This window comes from Capricornis sumatraensis, chromosome 1 (assembly GCF_032405125.1).
Source record: "Capricornis sumatraensis isolate serow.1 chromosome 1, serow.2, whole genome shotgun sequence".
In the NCBI taxonomy this organism is placed as follows: domain Eukaryota; kingdom Metazoa; phylum Chordata; class Mammalia; order Artiodactyla; family Bovidae; genus Capricornis; species Capricornis sumatraensis.
In genome coordinates this window covers 189040264-189056413 of record NC_091069.1, presented here as the reverse complement: position 1 = coordinate 189056413, position 16150 = coordinate 189040264, and the positions used below count along the sequence as shown (strand labels likewise).

The following is a 16150-nucleotide window of genomic DNA, read 5'->3' as shown; positions in this document are numbered from 1 at the left end:
GCTGAAGCCTAGCCTAATGTTTAACTCAAGTTTAAGAATAGTGTTGAAACTTCCCTGGAGTTCAGTGGTTAAGATTCTGAGCTTCCAAGGCAAAGGGCACAGGTTCTATCCCTGACCAGGGAACTAAAATCCCCCATGCAGCGTGGCATGGCCAACAGTAAATAAATAAACAAAACAGCTAATTTCTTAAAAAAAAAAAAAAAAAAAGGAATAGGGAGCATTAAACTATTGTGGAGTACACCTGGATTCTGTTCTGTCATTTGAGGAGGAAGATTGCCAGGCTCCCAGGAGTGCCACGTCCCTACAGAGTCTGTCTCCTCATGGCTGTGAGTTCCTGGAGCCTGTGACTGGTCTTTGTTCATCTGATAGCCCCTGACCCAGCACACTGGATCTCCATCAGCATTTCTAGGATGAACAAATGAGCAGAGAAAGAAGGGGACAGAAAAGGGGAGAGAAGGAAGTAATGAGAGGGATGGAGAGACAGAGACTGACTGACTATAACTTATTCAAAAGAATCTATGTAGTCTTTGCAAGACTTTAGACATGAAGAAGAGAGGGGCTATAAAGGTGGATAAGTTGGTGTTCCTTGCACTGCAGTGATTCACTTTCTTGTGAAAAAGAAAGATATGCCACTAACAAAGGTGTTGGGGTCCCAGGTGGTGCTAGAGGCAAAGAACACACCTGCCAGTGCAGGAGACATAAGAGACTGTGGTTCGCATCCTGGTCGGGAAGATCCCCTGGAGGAAGGCACAGCAACCCACTCCAGCGTTCTTTCCTAGAGAATCCCATGGACAGAGGAGCCTGGCGGGCTACAGACCATAGGTCTCAGAGTAGGACAGGACTGAAGCTATTTAGCGCATAGCACACCTGGGCCCTCCACAGGGCGAGTTCTCGGCACGAGGTGTGCTCCGTCCAGGGCTGTGAGCATCAGGCTATCTGGTCAAAATGTTCAGAAACTTACTCGACTCTTGGCTCTTCGCAGGTGACTTGTTAGTGTGTTTGTTTATATCTCTGGAATCTTTTAAGTCTCTGTATCCCGAGTATCTTGAACCTTCACAAAAATGATTTAAGTATGTCGTGTGTGTGTGTGTGTGTGTTAGTCGCTCAGTCATGTCCAGCTCTTTGGGACACCACGGACTGTAGCCCTCCAGGATCCTCTTTCCATGGAATTCTCCAGTCAAGAATACTGGAGTGGGTAGTCATTCCCTTCTCCAGAGGGTCTTCCTGACTCAGGGACTGAACCCTGGTCTCCTGCATTACAGACAGATTTTCATCTGAGCCACCAGGGAAGCCCAAGTATGCCTTGGTGGAGTTATTTCTCATTCGTTGTTCTGTGATCTTGGATGGAAGTCAAAAATTTTTTAGCTCTAGGAAAATTTATTGTTTTCTATTTTGAAAATACCCCCCCCCCATATGTTTCTATTTCCAGTTTCTAGGGCTATTTTTAGTCAGATGTTGCAATCCTGGACTGGTATCTATAGCTCTCTTCTTTTCTCTCACATTTCCTATTTTGTCATTTTTAAAAAATTTATTTTCTGACCTACTCGTCCTTCTACTGAAAATTTTTTCACTGGTCAATTTTTAATTTCTAAGAGTGCTATCTTATTTACTGAATTTTCTAGTTTTAGAGTATTCTGTTCTTTTTTATGGAGAAGGCAATCTTTTTTATGCTTGTAATAGCCTCTTGAGTTTCCCTGAAGATACTGTATGTATATTTTTAAGTTTTCTCTTGTTCCCCGAGTTAGCCTTATTTTCTCCAAGGTCATTTTTCCTGCTTTTTTTTTTTTTAATTTCAGCTTTTTATTTAAAAAATGTTCCAACTTGCATAAAGTTGAAAGAATAGTACACTGAATACTCATATATCCTTTCCCTAATCATCAGTCATTAGTATTTTGCCACATTTACAAACTGTTTTGATTTTCTGAATCATTTGTAGACATCATCATTTTAGTCCTAAGTACTTCAGCATATATTTCTTTTAAGAATAAGGACATTTTCCTACATACCACAAGATCATTACTATGCTCCAAACACATATCACTAACTGAATAATATCTTCTGATATTCAGTTCATACTTAAATTTTACTTGGAATTCCCTCGTGGTTCACTGGTTAGGACTCCAAGATTTCACTGCACGGGGCCTGGGTTATATCCCTGATTGGATCCTGCAAGCCTTGCTGTTCAGTTCAGTCGCTCAGTCATGTCCGACTCTTTGCGACTTCATGAATCACAGCACGCCAGGCCTCCCTGTCCATCACCAACTCCTGGAGTTCACTCAAACTCACGTCCATTGAGTCAGTGATGCCATCCAACCATCTCATCCTCTGTCGTCCCCTTCTCCCCCTGTCCCAATCCTTCCCAGCATTAGGGTCTTTTCCAATGAGTCAACTCTTCGCATGAGGTGGCCAAAGTACTGGAGCTTCAGCTTCAACATCAGTCCTTCCAATGAACACCCAGGACTGATCTCCTTTAAGATGGACTGGTTGGATCTCCTTGCAGTCCAAGGGACTCTCAAGAGTCTTCTCCAACACCACAGTTCAAAAGCATCAGTTCTTCGGTGCTCAGCTTTCTTCACAGTCCAACTCTCACATCCATACATGACCACAGGAAAATCCATAGCCTTGACTAGACAGACCTTTGTTGGCAAAGTAATGTCGCTGCTTTTCAATATGCTATCTAGGTTGGTCATAACTTTCCTTCCATGGAGTAAGTGTCTTTTAATTTCATGGCTGCAATCACCATCTGCAGTGATTTTGGAGCCCCCCCAAAATAAAGTCTGACACTGTTTCCACTGTTTACCCATCTATTTCCCATAAAATGATGAGAACAGATGCCATGATCTTAATTTTCTGAATGTTGAGCTTTAAGCCAATTTTTTCACTCTCCTCTTTCACTTTCATCAAAAGGCTTTTTAGTTTTTTAGGCTTTTAGGTCCAGTACTCTTGCCTGGAAAATCCCACGGACAGAGGAGCCTGGTAGCCTGCCGTCCATGGGATTGCTAAGAGTTGGATATGACTGAGTGACTTCACTTTCCCTTTTCACTTTCCTGCATTGGAGAAGGAAATGGCAACCCACTCCAGTGTTCTTGCCTGGAGAATCCCAGGGACGGGGGAGCCTGATGGGCTGCCGTCTATGGGGTCGCACAGAGTTGGACACGACTGAAGCGACTTAGCAGCAGCAGCAGCAGGTTTAGCTTTTTAGGCTTTTTAATTTTCTTGCTGAGTGGCCAAAAAAAAAAAAAAAATTCTGCCATTTCTGCTCAAACTTACTTTAATAGCATTTTTTTCCCTTCTGGATCCAGGGTTGGGTTAAGAGTCACATATTACAGTTAGTTATCATACTTCCTTATTCTCTTTTAACTTAGAATAGTTCTCCCTTACACATTTTTTGTGTAGTTTTTAGGGTACTGACTTTTTCAAGAGCTTGGACTAGCCATCTTGTGGATTATGTTAAATAGGTTAAACATTTCTGGCAAGTACACTTACTAGGTAATTTTGCACACTTAAGATTGCATCTCGTTGTTTCTTTACGTGTACAGTCAGTTTACTCATCCTGGGCAGTAATAATATGCACACAACAATGTGTTCTTTTCAGGGCATCACATTTAAAGGCATACATGCTCACTTGCCCATCGTGGGTGATACTGATTTGGATTACCCAGTCAAAGTGTTGTCTGCTTTATCAACTTGTTTTCCCTTGAAATTAATAAGACATATTTGGGCAGAAATTTTAAGACTTTGTAAATATCCTGCTCCTTATCAGATTTTCCCCCATAGATTTTGTACCAGTTGTCCTGAGTCAGTTTTTCACTGTGATGAGTGCAAAGTGGTGAAAAGTGGTGATTTTCAAACTTAACAATTCCCTCCACTTTCATCAGCACTTCCTGGCTCTGTGAGATGTTCCAGGTTCATCTTGTGCTTTCCATGTCCTAGTCCTGGAAACAGCTATTTCTCCAAGGAGTTCTAGGCCCTTTTATTGGTTGTCTTTACTGCTGGAGGATATTTTCACTGAGTGAATTGTCGTTATAGGTTAGCAGTTTCTTCCCCTTCTGTATTTTAAAGATGTTGTTCCATTGTCTTCTGGTTCGCATTCTCTCTAAGTCAATGTTTCATCATTTAAAAAAACTTTTGTACATTCCATGTTTTATTTTTCTCTGCTTTTAAGATTTTTCTATTTAGCTTATATTTTTAGCTTCTTTAGATTTGTGGGATGATATTTTCTCCTTAAATCTGAGATATTTGAAATGTTTCAGCCTTATTTTTTCAAACATATTTCTTCATGCTATAATATCTCACATCTGAGACTTCAGTTACATCTGTTAGACTGCCTAATATTGTTCTATAGGTCACTAAGGTGCTGATCAATTTTTGCTTTCTTTCTCCCTGTGATTCACTTTGGTAAGTCTATTGCCTTGCCTTCAAGTTAACTGATTTTTTCCCCTGCAGCATCTAATCTGTTCTTTGACACATTTGGCAAATTTTTATTTCTGATATTGTTTTCTCCAATTCTAAAATTTCCATTTGATGCTTTTAAATAGTTTGCCTTTATCTACCGAATTTCTCCAATTGTTCACTCACTATGTTCAGTTTTCCCCTTTAAATCCTTGAACAATTTTATAATGGCTTTTTAAAAGTCTGTGTCAATTCCAACACCTCTTACCCTGTTTGAGTTCTTTTAAACTGTTTTCTCCCTTGATTTTTAATCGCATCTTACTACTACTTTACCTGTCTAATGATTTGACCATCAAGCTGTACATTGTACATGCTACGTGGTGGGAATCATGTGGCTTTCCTTTAAAGGTTGTTGAGGTTTGTTTTAGCAGGCACTTGATTTACTGGTGAATCAGTTTGGTTTTTTTCTTCAAGGCTTGTTTTAAGCTTTATTAGGACTGGTCTGGAGGAGTCCTTCCTTAGGGCTAGACTAACCCTACTCCTAAGGCGTGGACTTTCTGAGGCCTTAACTGAACTGCATGTTGTTTAGCCTCTCTGAGTGGTTGGAACTGCTACGTCTCCCAGTCCTGTGAGACCTCCGGAATGTCTGAGCAGCTCCCAACTTCTCAATAGCTGTTCTCTGCCCGGCTTTGCAGACTCTCATTTCCCTATGCTCAGCTGAGTACTCAGTCAGACCCTTGAGGGGATCCCTACACTGATTTCCAAAGCTCCTTCTCTTACAGCTCTCTCCTTTGCAGTACCCGGTCTCGCACATTTCAGCTGTTTCAACAGCCCTAGACTCTAATTTCTGCCTGCTCAGCTCAATGACCCACTGTTCTTGCCTGGGCTCTGCCTCTCTGTCCTGTGGTCTAGAAACTGTCTCCAGGAAGAAAGCCAGGTAATTGTGGAGCTCACATGGGCTTTTCCTCTCTTAGGGATCACCGTTCTGTATCACTGGTTGTCCCAGTATCTAAAAAACATTTCTTTATACTTTTTGTCTAGTTTTGTAATTACTTATGCCAGGAGGGCTAGTCCAGTGCCAGTTACCCTGTCATAGCCACAAATTTTTAATTTCTTCTTTTCACTCTGGTAAATTGGATGAACAAACCTGTTTTATATTCCCTGTTTTCTTCCTTTTGGGGTACTTTTGGATTAATAAAATATTTTCTATAATTTCCTTTTCTTTCTGTTAAATTGTCAGTTATGCATTCTTTCACCATTTTAGTTTTGTAATAGTGATTATCCAATAGGATGACAACTTGATTTTTCTTACTTTGTATTTGATTTGGAAAATTTATCAACAGAATTTTTTTTTTACTTCTATTATAGTTTTACCCTGATATGTCTCAGAGTTGACTATTCTGGTCAGTTTTCCTATGTACATACACAGACACATTTGACATGTAGATTTAGGTCATTTTTATTTCCAGAAAGTATTCTGGGATTATAACTTTTGGGTTAAACACATCATATTTATTTAATTTATAATCTACTTTGTATTGGTATAATTTATATAAAATAAAATTCACTTTCAAGTATATGGTTTCATGAGTTTTGACAAGTAATACACAGTTGTGTAATCATTACTATAGTCATTACTGGACTACAGTTTTAAATATTATTTCCATTCCATTGTTTTGTTTTGCTTCTTCAGCAAATCCAGTTATGTGTATGTGTGTGTGCATGCTCGGTCGCTTCAATCATGTCCAACTCTTTGCAACCCTATGGACTGCAAGGCTCCTCTGTCCATGGGATTCTCCAGGCAAGATTACTGGAGTGGGTTGCCATGCCTCCTCCAGGGGATCTTCCTGACCCAGTGATCAAATCTGAATCTGAGTCACCTGCGTCTTCTGCATTGCAGGTGGGTTCTGTAATCGCTGAGCCACTGGGGGAAGCCCAGATATATATATATATATGCCTTTTTTGCCTGTTCTCTACAGTGATCACGTTTTCTCTGATCATTTTATCCCTTTATTCATTTTTTTCTCTTGGCTATATCCCTTATTATATTTTCAGTTGAAGTTGCATCTATTCTCCTTTGGGCATCTTGTGATTTAATCTTTATTTCTGTAATTTAAAAATTGAGAAACAATTAAAGATTTTATTGAGGTATAATTGACTCATAACATTATATTAGCTTCAGATGTACAACATATTGAGTTAATGTCTATACATAACTTATTTTTTTTCCTTCTATCTCTTTTCTGAGTTTGATCAGCTCATTTCACATCTTGATTTTTGTCTATTTCCCATCCAGAAAATTTGAATTTTGGTGTTTTATATTTTCAAGTGCCTATTTGGTAATATTTAGTGTTGGATATTGAGTCACAATTTTCATCTGTTTGTGGTTTGGAGGTGAATAAAACCATCATCTGAAGATACTGTACTCTCACTTATTTTCTTCTCATTGTGGCTTAGTGTACCTGCTACCTGTGATTTGTTTATATAACAGTGTGTTGAATTTTCCTGGTCTGCTAATGACAGGTGTTTGTTTTGGGAGAGAAGTAAAGGACTTGGTGGTTTACTAAGATTCTTAGTTCTGGTACGCCCTCTTCTATAGATAAGTGGAGTGAGATTTCTTAATAGTTTGTGCTGTTGTGAGGGAGAGGTTGGTGTGTCTTCTGATTCTGTGATTTTCTTTCATTTCTGTAGGGCTCCTCCTGTCCACCATTTCCTTTCATTTCCTAGTCTCCAAGTAATGCCTCCCACTTTTAAGCTGGCTTTCTCTCCCCAGGAGGGGAGCCTTTCAGAGACTGTTACTTTTGGTCCTGAGCCTTTTTGAGTCTCTCCTAGAGTCCTCAGTAGCTAATGCCCTGGCCTGCTAGCTGGCAGGCCTACTCTCAAGTCTTTCTCTCTCCCTCCTCCCTCCTTTCTTTCTCTCTCTCTCTCCCACCCCTTCCATTCTGCAGGTCTGCCTGGAGGTTTCTTCAACACTAAATAATCTCTTCCAGCTTTACTGAGATGGCCTACCACATCCATGGCCAAACACATCTATTAATTGGAATTTGGTTGCTGACTCAGCCTGGCCATGGGGCTCCTGTAGGCACCAGAGGGCACAGCAGTTGGTCTGTAGGCATCTCTGTCAGCTTCCCCTCGTGTGAATCTTGCAGGTTTTCTCCCTCCAGACCTTTGGGCTACAGCCAGTCTCAGGACAGCTGCAGTGCGGGGTGGTAGGCATGTCTCAGGGGACAGATGGAGGTAATCATAGGAATACTGGATGCCTTGCTGGTAAGGTATCAGTAAGCTTGTCTCCAGGCTAATTGTCCCTTTCTGTGGGCTGGTGATGTAAGGCTGCAAGGTCTTCATCACGTGAAGACTAGGCACATTCTTTTCTGCCAGCTTGGGGTGTTTAGGCCTGTGGACATCCTACTTGGCACCACAAACCCCTCCCTAAGAAGGAGTTCATAGATGGCAAGCAGGTCTTTCTTGGGCATGAATATTGCAAGAGCTCCTGCATTTGTGGCTGGAGCTGGAGAATCATTCTCAGCATTCTTCTGCTCAAGATGAGACCCTGTCTTTGCAAAGTGATGACTTTTATCCATGTTCTCCCACTGCTAGGATTCTCCCGACCCCATCCTTCTTCCCTTCAGTCTTCACCTGATTTTCTGCTCTGAAGTGAGCTCTGGAGCCAGCTTTGCTGGTATCATATGTCTAGTTATCTTTTTACATGTAAATTAAAATTTGTGTAATCTCTGCCTTGTAGTCACAATGTAGATACAGATTTTATGTGATTTGAATTGCTCTCCTTGTTAATTTGCATGGGTTTTCGTGGTTGTATGAAGAGATCTGGATGTAAGAATCTATCATTATCCCATGTGAACTCTGTAGGGTCATTTTTTAAATCCTGATTTTATTTATTTTGGAAGCATTCCTCAGTTTTCCAGTGATTCTCAATTAACTGCTCATATTTAAAAGCATGGCACAAAAAGGATATGAGAAGCCCTGAGTGGATGTTGAGATGGGGATGGGCTTTGCTTTGGGGTGATTGTGTGGGAGCCTGCTGTTATGCTGGGGCCTCTAATTCCATAAGGGGCAATTCTATTTTCTGGGCCACTCATTTCTCTAGGGAAGGAAATTCTATTCTTCTCACTGAAGGGTGGAAGTCTGTTTTGACCAGAGGGGAAGTGGGGGAAGGGCAGAATGGAGGGGTTGCTTAAGTTCTACATAGACTTTTAATTAGCCACCGTGTTTCCAACCCTACTTGCCCTCTGCTGTACTACTCTACTTGATTCCTTAGAGAACTGAACCTCTCTGACATTCTGCAGGGCACCACAGCTCTTTTCAGTATTTTTTCTCTGTGCCAATATTCAAATCTGCAGCTTCCTTTATTCTGGACTTTAGTTGTCACTCCTTCTTCTTGCTTCCTGTCTTCCAGAATTTTGTCAAAATCTCTTATTGGCTGATGGACCTTCTTTCTCATTCTCTTGTAGCTGTAGGTTTATCCATTAAAAAAAAAATCCTTCATTTTAATTTTAGAAAGGATGTGGGAGGGAATGGAAATAAACAGAGATGTTTAATCCGCTAATTTTAATTAGAAATCTCTTCTGTTAGAGTTTTAAATGTTTAAAAGAAAAGGAGCCTCCTTGGGAAAGGAAAGAAGATGGTTGGACTATGGGTATAAGAACCATCAGGAGGTAGATGTGATCCTGACCATTACTCCTGGCCCAGATGCAGCCTGATATGGTTGGGTCTTAGGACTGAAGGAGCATCTGCCTGTGGTTCGAAGCAGGACTTCTGGGTGAGGCTGCAACCGAAGATTCTGCCTCTACCCCAGAGCTGAGTGTCACACCCTACATAACGTAATGTTGAAAGTGTAGTTATGTGCTATATGGAACATCTTTCCCTGTCTTTACATGTTTGCGTGCCATGTGATACTGCACATGGTGGTATCCATTCATTTGTTGATGGAGCCTCAGTTTGCTTCCATGTCTTGGCTACTGTAAACAATGGTGCTGTGACCACTGGGAGCATGTGTCTTTTCAGATTAGAGTTTTCACCTTTTCTGGATGTATGGCCAGGAGTGGGGTTGCTGGATCATATGGTAGCTCTAGTTTTAGTTTTGGAAGGAGCCTCCATACTGTTTTCCACAATGGCTTCCTCAATTTACATTCCCACCCACAGTGTAAGAGTGTTCCCTTTTCTTCACATATGTTTTCAGTTCAGTTCAGTTCAGTCCAGTCACTCAGTCGTGTCTGACTCTTTGCGACCCCATGAATCGCAGCACGCCAGGCCTCCCTGTCCATCACCAACCCCCGGAGTTCACTCAGATTCACATCCATCGAGTCAGTGATGCCATCCAGCCATCTCATCCTCAGTCCTCCCCTTTTCCTCCTGCCCACAATCCCTCCCAGCATCAGAGTCTTTGACAATGAGTCAACTCTTCGCATGAGGTGGCCAAAGTACTGGAGTTTCAGCTTTAGCATCATTCCTTCCAAAGAAATGCCAGGGCTGATCTCCTTCAGAATGGACTGGTTGGATGTCCTTGCAGTCCAAGGGACTCTCAAGAGTCTTCTCCAACACCACAGTTCAAAAGCATCAATTCTTTGGTGCTCAGCCTTCTTCACAGTTCAACTCTCACATCCATACATGACCACTGGAAAAACCATAGCCTTGACTAGATAGATAAAAAGCATTTATTATTTATAGACTTTTTAATGATGGCCATTGTGACTGGTGTGAGGTATTGCCTCACTGTGGTTTTCATTTGCATTTCTCTAACAATCAGTGATGTTGCTACTGCTAAGTCACTTCAGTCATGTCCAACTCTGTGCGACCCATAGACAGCAGCCCACCAGGCTCCCCTGTCCCTGGGATTCTCCAGGCAAGAACACTGGAGTGGGTTGCCATTTCCTTCTCCAATGCATGAAAGTGAAAAGTGAAAGTGAAGTCGCTCAGTCATGTCCGACTCTTCGCAACCCTATGGACTGTGGCCTACCAGGCTCCTCCGCCCATGGGATTTTCTAGGCAAGAGTACTGGAGTGGGGTGCCATTGCCTTCTCCGATTAGTGATGTTGAGCATCACTAATTACATGTGCCTGTTGGTCATCTGTTTGTCTTCTTTGGAGAGATGTCTATTTTGGTCTTCTGTCCATTTTTTGAGCGAGTTTTTAAAATATATATTAAGTTGTATGAGCTGTTTGTATGTTTTGAATGTTAACCCCTTGTCAGTTGCATCATTTGGAAATATTCTATTTCATTCTGTAGGCCTTTTTTCCATTTTGTTGATGGTTTCCTTTGCTGTGCAAGAGCTTTTAAGTTTGATAAGGTATCACTTGTTTATTTTTGCCTTTATTTCTTTTGCCTTGGGAAACCAATCTAAGAAAATATTGGTATGCTTTATGTCAGAGACTATTCAGCCTATGTTCTCTTCTAGGAGTTTTATGGTGTCATGTATTATATTTAGGTCTTTAAACATTTTGAATTTATTTTTGTAGGTGGTGTGAGGGTGTGCTGTAACTGCATTGACTTACATGTAGCTGTCTAGCTTTCCCAACAGCCCTTACTGAAGAGACTGTCTTTTCTCCACTGTACATTCTTACCTCCTGTGTTGAAGATCAATTGACCCTACATATGTAGGTTTATTTCTGGGCTCGCTATTCTGTGCTGTTGATTCGTATGTCTATTTTTGTGTCAATATTCTGCTCTTTTGATTGCTAGAGTTTTGTAATATTGTCCTCAGTCTGGGATAATTAGGCTTTCAGCTTTGTTCTTTTTCCTCAGGATTCCTTTTGATACTGGGTCTCTTGTAGTTCCACATAAATTTTAGAATTTTTTGTTTTAGTTCTGTGGAAAATGTTATGGGTGTTATGACAGGGATCTCATTAAACCTGTAGATTGCTTTGGATAGTATGGCCATTTTAACAATGTCAACAGATGAGTAGTTTAAGAAGATGTGGTGTATATATATACAGTGGAATATTACTCAACCATAAAAAGAATAAGGACTTCCCTGGGGTGCAGTAGATAAGAATCCACCTGCCAGTGCAAGGGACATGGGTTTCATCCCTGGTCCAGGGAGATTCCACATGCCTTGGAGCATCTAAGCCCCTCTGCCACAGCCACTGAACCCACGCTCTAGAGCCTGCAACCTGCAACTACTGAGGCCTACACACTCGCCCTTGAGTCACAGCTAATTGCCCTCATGCCACAGCTACTGAAGCCTGTGCTCCACAGCAAGAGAAGCCCCCACAATGAGAAGCCCAGACACTGAGACTAGAGAGAAGCCCCTGCTCTCCACAACTAGAAAAAGGCTTCATGCAGCAACAAAGACTCAGTGAGCCAAAAATAAATAAATTGTAAAAAGAATGAAAAATTGCCATCTGCAGCAACATGGATGGACCTAGAGAACATCATACTAAGTGAAGGAAGTCAGGCAAAGACAAATATTATATGATATCTAAAAATAATATAGATGAATTGATATACAAAACAGAAACAGACTCACAGACATAGAAAACAAACTTATGGTTACCAAATGGGAAAGGGAGGGAGAGAAGGATAAATTAGGAGCATGGGATTAACAGATGTAAATTACTTTACATAAAATAGACAAGCAACAAGTATTTTCTGTAAAGCACAGGGAACTATAGTCCATAGCCTATAATAAAGTATAATGGGAAATCATCTGGAAAAAATCTGAATCACTTTGCTGTGCACCTGAAACGAACACAATATTAGTAAGTCAACTATATTTCAATTTTTAAAAAATGTTGACTGTTTAAAAAAAGATGTTTAACACTATAACATTAGATGAGATTGCCAAGGGAGTTCTATAGAAAGAGAAGTGAAAGAGTGCCCTGGAGCGCTCCAAAGTAAAGATGTACAAGTTGAAGAAGCAGGAGGCTGAGAAGGAGTAGCTAGTGAGGAAGAAGGAAAACTCAGAGATTGTGGTGTGTTATTAGAGAGTATTTCCCGGAGGAAGAGGCAATGAACTCCAAGAGGAAGAGACAGTGATCTTGCAACACGGAAGTCACTGGTGATACTGTTCCAAGACCTTTGAAAAGACCAAAGCCTGACTGAAGTGGACTCAGTAGAGAACTGGAGACAATGAGTACAAGGATACCTTCAAGTGACTTTTTTTTTTTTAAGGAAGGGGAGCAGAGAAATGGGATGATAGCTAGAAGGGAAGGAAGGGCCAAGAGTTTTTCTTCAACAATAGGAGAAATGATAGTACGATTGTATGTTTATGGAAAAGAGTAGAGAGGGAAACTCTGATGTTGTGAGAGAGAAAGAGGTAGATTTACTGGGGAGATGTCCTTGAGGTGAGGGATTGGCTTTACTCAGGACCACGGGAGGTTTATCCATAGTCAAGGAGGTAATACAGAATATGCCAGCTCAGATGCAGTAGGTGGAAGTTCAGCACAGTTCTTTTCGGACAGATTTCATTTCCTCAGTAAAGCAGGAAGCAAGGTTGCAAGTAGAGTGAAGACAGAGAAGGTGTTGGAGGTGTGAGGGGAAAACGGGTGAAGAAATCGTCATTCAAACCTATAGGAGAGTGAAAGGATTATAGGATCTATCAGATGATTGTCTGGCTACAGACAGGTGAGATGTGCTTGAGGTTCGTGGTCATGAGTTTAAAGAGAAAACAGTCAGCAGTTTAATATCTTTTTCTCCAGTCAGGTTCAGGTGCATGAAGACAGGTGTGGAGGAGGTGTAGGGCTGGATTTAACTTGGTTTCTCATGATTCTAATCGAGTATCATGAAGTGAAAGAGGGGCAGGGGAATTAGACTGTGATAAAGAAAGCAACTGTAAAAATTGGCTGAGGAAATTAAATTTGGCAAGGAGGGAAGAGGGGACATCTGGGGAAAGAGAGACTGAGAAAAATGGACTTTAGGTCCTTGTGTGGAGTCTGGTTAATAAGGGAATGAGCTAGAAATATGGAAGATGAGGGCAGGAATTGGGATGCACAACCAAGATTGTTGGCTTTAATTACTGGTAAGTCCATAGCTATAGATTTATTGTGAAGTATGTGGTGGAGGCAAGGTGGAGGACAAAATCAGGTACTGAGAATTTGGGGGTGGTGGTGGCCTGGTGGAGGGATGCTCACTAACTCCTCTTGCTCAGAATCCCAGGAGTGTGTCATGTTGTGTGTGTGTGTGCTTTTCTTAATCATGATAGTAAAAATAGAAAACACTTTAAATGTGTAGAGCCCACAACTTTCACACAGCAAAAGAACAGTCATTCTTTGGCAAGAACTACCTGAGTTTGAAATATTGGTTGGCTTTCTTTGTTCAAGCCCCTAGACAGCTGTTGAAACTGTGGGTCTGGAATACGGCAGTAGAGTTGGAGAGCTGGGAAGTAGCTTAATAAAAGTAAAGACTGAAGCAATGTGAGTGACAAGACTGTCTGGAGAGAATGCGTACATTAAGAATCAAGCCCAAGAGTGGACTCTGGGGAGAACCTATATTTACTGTGCTGTGCTGTGCTTAGTCACTCAGTCTTGTCCGACTGTTTGTGACCCCATGGATTGTAGCCCACCAGGCTCCTCTGTCCTTGGGGATTCTCCTGGCAAGAATACCGGAGTTGGTTGCCATGCCCGCCTCCAGGGGATCTTAACAACCCAGGGATGGAACCCAGGTCTTCCGCATTGAGGCGGATTCTTTACCTTCTGAGCCACCAGAGGTCAGGACGAACCAAAAAAGCTACATAGGACTCTGCATGACTGGGTTATCAACGTCTTGGATTATCCGCGTGAGACGTCATCGGTGTGACTGGGTTATCAACATGACCGGGTCATCCCATGATGACGTTATCCTCGTGACTGGATGGATATATATATTTCTGGCAGCCAGCGCGCCGGGCACAGAAGGTGCTGCCTTAAGCTTGGAGTAGCTTGTTTGGACTAGGCTTGCTGGAGAGTTTCTATTCCGGTTTAGGAGCCTGCGCAGGTGCAGCTGCGGCACAGGAGGCTTCCGAGGCTGACCACTGACCCAGCACCGCCTCCGGATAGCTTTTCTCAGCATCGATGGTACCCCGCCTGGGCTTGGGGTCCTTGATCTAGACCAGAGACCTGATCCCTCGAGGGTGGCTTCCCAGAGACCGGAGGACGCAGACCTCGCAGGAAGCGAAAAGGACGAGGTTCCGACTGGACCCTGACCATTGCCCATGGTGGCCCTCGGCCCCAGCAGTCAGGATGTCACTGAGTATGTTGTCCGAGTTCCCAAAAATACCACCAAAAATTTTAATATCATGGCTTTCAATGCAGCCGATAAAGTCAATCTCGCTACTTGGAATCAGGCCCAGCTGGAACGCGACCTGAGCAACAAGAAAATTTACCAAGAGGAGGAGATGCCCAAGTCGGGAGCTGGCAGGGGGTTCAAGTGCAAGATCAGGGAAGAAGCGCTAAGAAAGAAATACGGCATTGTCCTCAAGAATTCCCAGCCCGAGGACCAGCCTTGGCTGCTTCAGGTGGAGGGCCAATTGGGCTGGAAGTTCAAGGGCATAAAGAGGGGAGGCGTGATAGAGCACACATCCTATTACATCTTCACCCAGTGCCCTGACGGAGCCTTTGAGGCCTTCCCGGTGCACAACTGGTACAACTTCATGCCGCTGTCCAGAGGCTGCACGCTCACGGCCTGGGAGGAGTGGGAGAGGAGAAACCCAGTCCCGAACCATTTAAGCATCAAGCAGCAGTGGTGGTGGAAGGACCAGGAGGAGGATGACAAGGAGAAAGAGAAGCCAGGCTGCAAAAAAGCTGCTGAGCTGCGCATCCGTGACCTGGAGGATGACCTGGAGATGTCCTCCAACGACAGCACCGAGGCTGGCAGCACTTCCTCCACCCTTCAGGCAGCTGCCAGCAAGCTGGAGCAGGGGAAGCAGACCATCGAAATGCCGGTGGCCAAACGACTGCAACTGGACACTGGGCTCCAGAGCCTGTCGGGGAAGTCAACCCCCCAGCCATAGTGATGTGAAAGTGACCAAGGATGCTGAGCCCTGCTACCTCAGGTGGAAGCCCGTGACCCCCAAGGGCCAGCTGGGAAATTTCCAGACCAAGAAGACAGGGCTGTGTGGTGAGCAGACGCCTGCTGGTCAGATGCTCGAGTTCATGAATTCTGAGTGCAAGATGATCAATGATAAGATGCCTTGCTCCCTCGGGAATCATGCTCCCCACAAACAAACATACACTATTTTTAATAATAATAATCTAATGGGAAGAAATGTAGAAGAAGGGTCCAGAAGACACAGGGAAGAAGGACTTCAGAGTAAGGGAGTAAGGGCCCAAGGTAACGCACAGTCAGGTTGCTCAGGCTGAGAACTGAAGGTTGTGCAAAACTGTTTGCCAAAGCAGTGGCTGAAGTCAGAGTTGTGGCCAAGAAGATCTGTGCACAAGAAGGCTCCTGTATCACTCCAACCTGTTCCTGCCTTCCATCAGGTCCACTTCCTTCCACAGAGACCCCATCAAGAAAGTGGTCAGCTACAGTCTCTGCAAGGACATAATACTAGAGTGTTAGCAGAACAAACAGGATCTTCCCAACCCAGGGATCCAACCTGAGTCTCCTGCATCAGCAAGTGGGTTCTTTACTGCTGCGCCATCTGGGTATACTCCTACTATCAGCTTAATCTGAGGGTCGAGACAGGGTGTAGGTCTTACCATATACCCTTGCCTTTTAAATTATTATTATTTATTTATTTTTGGCTGCCTTGGGTCTTTGTTTCTGCTGGGCTCTCTCTAGCGTGGCGAGCAGGGACTACTCTCTAGTGTGGCGCTTCTCTTTGCGA

At 42.9% G+C, this 16150-nt stretch overlaps 1 pseudogene; it reads left to right on the top strand.

Annotated features, from left to right (window-relative positions):
* The first annotated feature begins 14536 nt into the window (after positions 1–14536).
* On the top strand, positions 14537–15334 carry LOC138076497 (general transcription factor IIF subunit 1 pseudogene; annotated as a pseudogene).
* Positions 15335–16150: the final 816 nt, after the last annotated feature.